Raw genomic sequence first — 6,540 nt, forward strand, 5'->3', positions numbered from 1 at the left:
CAGGTCATTTTGCACGCATGTCTGAGTATGGTTCAATACCCGTGTGTCTCTGTGTATAGTAAAGACAATCTTGACAGGCCAGCTCAGTAGATACAATACAGAAACAGACTCTGGCACTGTTCTCAGGATGTGAGATAACTGTGGTGTCGTGAACGACTGTGTACACCTTCGTGTGCGTCTTGTAGAGCACTGCCACTCCAGGCTACCTTGTGTGCACTTGCCAGAGTTCATTTTGGGTCGTCTCCCTCTTTTTCACAACTTGTATTTAATATAATTACCTTCCGCCTCTCAGATTTCAATCTTGAGGAACTATTTGGACTGTCAGATCTCCATTTGAACCCATGTGTTACCAGCACTGACGGGATGGAATCCTCCTCCGAGGATATAATGGGATTAGAGGAGGGAAAACATAGGAAAGTGAACAATAAAGCCGGAATTGTTCTCCTCAGGATGAGCAGCAACAGTCTGGAGCGGCGGAGGAGGAGTGCCAAGGTGACGTGTCCCATGATGCTCGCTGCCTTCACCTTCGTCTGTGTCACTTCCCACGTCATCATCACCGTCATCATCAACCCCGGTGAGATAATGATACTTTGGCAACACTGGACACGAGTATACGACATTGGCAACACTGGACACGAATACACAAAATTGGCAACACTGGACACGAGTTTACAACATTGGCAACACTGGACACGAGTATACGACATTGGCAACACTGGACACGAGTACACAACATTGGCAACACTGGACACGAGTACACAACATTGGCAACACTGGACGAGAGTATTCAACATTGGCAACACTGGACGAGTGTTCAACATTGGCAACACTGGACACGAGTATTCAACATTGGCAACACTGGACACGAGTACACAACATTGGCAACACTGGACGAGAGTATTCAACATTGGCAACACTGGACGAGTGTTCAACATTGGCAACACTGGACAAGAGTATTCAACATTGGCAACACTGGACAAGAGTATTCAACATTGGCAACACTGAACAAGAGTATTCAACATTGGCAACACTGGACACGCGTATTCAACATTGGAAACACTGGACAAGAGTATTCAACATTGGCAACACTGGACATGAGTATTCAACATTGGCAACACTGGACACGAGTATTCAACATTGGCAACACTGGACATGAGTATATTCAACATTGGCAACACTGGACACGAGTATTCAACATTGGCAACACTGGACACGAGTATTCAACATTGGCAACACTGGACACGAGCATATTCAACATTGGCAACACTGGACAAGAGTATTCAACATTGGCAACACTGGACATGAGTATATTCAACATTGGCAACACTGGACAAGAGTATTCAACATTGGCAACACTGGACACAAGTATACAACATTGGCAACACTGGACACGAGCATATTCAACATTGGCAACACTGGACACGAGTATTCAACATTGGCAACACTGGACAAGAGTATTCAACATTGGCAACACTGGACAAGAGTATTCAACATTGGCAACACTGGACACAAGTATACAACATTGGCAACACTGGACACGAGTATACGACACTGGCACTCCACCTAATGCCTCTGTTCACCTTCCTTACCTTGCGACGGTTTCGGGCTGAACGTCCCCGCGGCCCGGTCCTCGACCAGGCCTCAAACCTAACAGTAAATATGTAACTTGAAGTTAAACGAGTGTTGTGAATTATATGAAAGATCAGAAGATAGCTGCGAGGACCTTGATATCCATAACAGCTTCTCTCTCCCCGAATTTGAGTTGTTGTTGTTAAAATTTGAGTTGTTGTTGTTAAAAGATTCGCTACCTGGAACAGAGTTCCAAGTAGCACGGGCTATGGTGAGCCCGTTGTGCCTCCGAATTTGAGTTACAATTACACCTTTTAACTCGGTTGACTGCGCACTTACCGGTAGTTATGATGAGCACGCCACTGTCTGAGACTCATAATAACTACATCCCCGATATTCTTACCGCCTTTGGCATGATTTAATTACAATATCATCTAATCTTATCTTATTAGTGTTCTCTTCCCCTGCAGTATTAGAGGACAGAAAGGTTGGAAACGGAGTGTTGACGGAAGAGACGTTCCTTGGGGCTCACCAGGATGACCCGGCACTGGTGACTTACATCCGGCAGCACCTCTTAGTGGCGCCCTCCACCTTGCCCTACAACCTCTCCCGTCCACAGGTCACACACTTCTCTCAGTACGGCCAGAGCCAGTACGCTAACAACGTCATCCTTCGTAACATGGTGAGTGTGTTGGCAGTGAAGCAACACTCACTTCAGGCTTTTCTCATTTGATTTTCTAAGCACTTAAACTTAAATGTGCGTGTGTGTGTACGCGCACACGCACACACAGGCCCCTTGACAGTTGAGAGGCGGGATCAAAGAGCCAGAGCTCAACCCCTACAAACACAACTAGGTGAGTACACACACAGGTGCTAGAAGAAAGCAAATGTGCTGCTAATTTTCAAGAAAGGAGATAGGGAAGAGGCATTTAGCTAGACCAGTATCACTGACAAGCATCTCCTGTAAAGACTTGAAAGAGTAATCAGGTTAATTAAGACTGGGTCACACTTAGAGGGAATTAGGTACTGTTATGATATGAGTCAACTTGGTCTAGACCGCCTTCATATGAGAGTTGTTCCTGGGCGTTCCTCCCTTAACTGAGGAAACGTTAATTCCATGTCCAATTCAGGGATAGAAAATGTGGAGATAAATGTGATAAATAATATAGGACATTAACATTAATATGGGAGAGAGAGAGAGAGTGTGAGTGTGTGTGTGTGTGTGTGTGTGTGTGTGTGTGTGTGTGTGTGTGTGTGTGTGTGTGTGTGTGTGTGTGTGTGTGTGTGTGTGTGTGTAGGGAAGGGAATTATCAGGGGAAAGCGCCAGGCCATTAGACTACATAGCACTGGGAAGGGATCGGGACCAGGATTTGGGATGGGGCGGGGGGGGGGGAGGGAGGAATGGAGCCCAACCACTTGGACGGACGGAGGATTAAACCCTGACTTGCATGAAGCGAGACCTTCGCTCTACCCTCCAGCCAAAGTGGTTGGGTGGGAGATTCTGCAGATATCAAACGTCAAATATCCCTTCTTCTTTCCTGGTGTGCGTGTGCATGTGCGTGCACTCGCTCACGGACACACACACACACACACACACACACACACACACACACACACACACACACACACACACACACACACACACACACACACCAGGAAAGAAGGAGAGATATTTGACGTCCAGTATCTTCCTCCCTTGGGAAAGAGTGATCATATCCTGTTGGAAGTTAATTATGCCTTGCGATATAATCTAGAAGAGAATGGGGACATTGTAACTGTTAATAAATTCGACTTCAAGAGAGGACACTATGGGGGAACTTAGAAAATTCTTTAATTAATTTAATTCGGCATTGTTGCTAGGCAAGGAAGTAAATGAAATGTACGCCAAATTTGGGCGAAATATACGATGAAGACTCAAACATTAATACCAAAACAGAGATGCAGGACTAGAAAACAGGATTGGTTCAACAGAAATTGTGAGAGGGCCAGAGAGGAAAATACAAGAAAATGGGTACAATATAGGAAGAGGTCTAACCCACAAACACACAAGCACTACAAACAAGCAAGACCCAATTACGCAGCATTGAGGAGAGAGGCAGCATGGAACTTTGGAAAAGGTATAGCAAATGCAAAACAGATAAATAAAACAGTTGGACTTGATGGAGTTTCACCTTGGGTGCTGCGAGAATGTGCAACTGAGCTGAGCATTGCATCCCAATTAATATTCCAGACATCCTTGTGCACAGGAATCTTAGCAGATATATGGAAAAGGGCAATCATAGCACCAATCTATAAAAATGGAAGTCGAGAGGAACCTCTAAATTATAGGCCTGTATCATTAACAAGCGTGGTAGTCAAAACACTAGCAACAAATAAAGCCAAATGGGTTGAACACCTAGAGAGTAATGACATAATAACGGACAGACAGTAAGGTTTTCGAACAGGAAGATCCTGTGTAACAACTCTTCTTAGTTTTTATGATAGAGCCACAGAGATAATACTGGAAAGAGATGGTTGGATTAACTGTGTCTATCTGGACCTAAAAAAAGGCTTTTGACAGAGTCCTATACAAGAGGCTGTTCTGGAAACTAAAATATGCTGGAGGAGTGACAGGAAGACTTCTGACATGGATGATTTTTTTTTAACCGACAGACAGACAAATGAGGGCGGTAACCAGAGACAGTGTACCTGACATGTATCCGTTAGTGTTACCAGCGGAGTACCACAGGGTTCAGTTCTTGCACCAGTAATGTTCATCGTCTACATAAACGACCTACCAGAAGGAATACAGAATTATATGAACATGTTTGCAAATGATGCTAGGATACTGGGGAAGACAGGAGACGCAGGCGATTGTAATGCCCTTCAAATCTATCTGGAACTCCAAAGCATGAAGTGCTTTGGAGCATCAAGTGGCAAATGAAAGTCAATGTGAATAAATGCCATGTTATGGAATGTGGAATCGGAGAAAATAGACCACACACAACTTACAAATTATGTAGAAAGGAATTACAGAACTCTAATAAAAAAGGAGACCTGGGGGTGGTTTTGTATAGTAAACTGTTGCCAGAGGTTCGCATAAAGAACATTGTGAGAGGAGCGTCTGCGTCGCTTTCCAACTTCAGACTTGCTTTGAATTATATGGCTGGTGAAATACTAAAACTGTTTATGACTTTTGTGAGACCAAAATTGAAATATGTAGCAGTTGTATGGTGCCCAAATCTCAAGAAACACATATAGAAACTGAAAAAGGCGCAAAGGCATGCTACAAAATGGCTTCTGAAACTTAAAAACGAGTTACAAGAAGAGACAAGAGGCGTTAAACATACCAAACTAGAAGATAAAAGAAAAAGAGGTGGTATGATCACTTACAAAATACTAACAGGAATCGACCAAATTGACAAAGAGGAATTCCTGCAACTTCACAAAGAAGACGACAAAGATTCAAGCTAAGGAAACAAAGGTGCTGAGAAAATATTAGAAAGTTTTCCTTAACAGAGTGGTAGACGGTTGGAACAAGTTAAGTGAGAAGGTGGTGGAGGCCAAGACCGTCAGTAGTTTCAAAGCGTTATATGACAAAAAGTACTGGGAAGACGGGACACTACGAGCGTAGCTCTCATCCTGTAACTACACTTAAGTAATTACACACACCTCTTTTGACTATCATCTCCCTGCCACCAACAATGCAAAGGAATTAAAACTAGAAACATAATCCGTAGCAACTATACAAACATTACAATGCTGACTGGATTAAACAGGTGTGCAGCAGTCTAAATCAAACTTACTTTTTGGCATAGAGTAATATTTAGCATAATATTGGGATTATGTGAAGACACTTTGAAAGAGAACTAATATAAACTAATTATACCATGAAGTTATAGAAATTTGCACACCCTCATTCTACATTAGTAACAAAGAAAACAGGAATAAAGGCTTTTGGACGAAAACTTCGAGATATGATACACAAATGCAGATAGAATATCTAACAAAGGGAGTGAAATGAATGGAAAGACAAATGAAGCAGACTCTGATATAACAGTTATGGAAACAAATCTTTGCAGAAATAATCTCTGATATAGCGTTCCTCAGCGGCTACCAGAATATACTATCATCAGGGAAAAGTTAGATGGAGTGAGTGGACATATTAATCACATAAATTAATGACTCTTTGTGGGTAGTGATACTGCAGGAGTTAATGAATTCGAAAATTTCCTCACAGGAAAAGTTACAGCAGGAGGAACAAGAATAGTGATGGTAGCTGTCTGCAACTCCCCTAGGCAGGTCCTCTGAAGGCCTAGGGGAAAAGTATCGTGACAATAACAGGACCTACTTGGAAATTATGCTAGAAGCTGCAGAAATGGTTTACTAGATGATAAGAAAGCTCCTAATCATGGGGAGATAAATTGAGGTGTCCACTGTGGAGGAATCAAGTCATAGGGAGCAAAACTAGTGGAAACAGCAGATAGGAATTTTCTGACACAACGCGAGAAAGAAGTATCGAGATTTAAGGGAGAAGACCTACCTGCTGGCTAGACCTTATCTTCACAAGGCGGCAGTCATCAAGAGCATAAGAAATGAGATACCTCTTGGAACCAGCGGCTGCTGTGTGTGGGCGCTTGACTACACAATAGTGATCAATAACAGAGAACAACACAATTATGGTGTCTGGAGACTTGCATACAGGAAGGGGCACTGGATATGTGCGTTATAGATACTTGTATTATTTTTATGGGGAAATACAGTGGAAGAATGAATTAAGGAACACGTCAGCACAGAGCTTGTAATCCTGAAGTCCACAGAAGCGAGGACAAATACATCGCAACCAAAATACACGGGGATAAAATAATGCATCAGTTGAGATCGGAGAGCTGCCAAATAGGTGGAAAACAGCAAGTGTAGTACCAATTTATAGGACAGACGATAGACAAGAGACGCCAAACTTCAGACAAGAGTCACTGCCATATATATATA

This window comes from Procambarus clarkii, chromosome 18, assembly GCF_040958095.1.
Source record: "Procambarus clarkii isolate CNS0578487 chromosome 18, FALCON_Pclarkii_2.0, whole genome shotgun sequence".
NCBI lineage: Eukaryota > Metazoa > Arthropoda > Malacostraca > Decapoda > Cambaridae > Procambarus > Procambarus clarkii.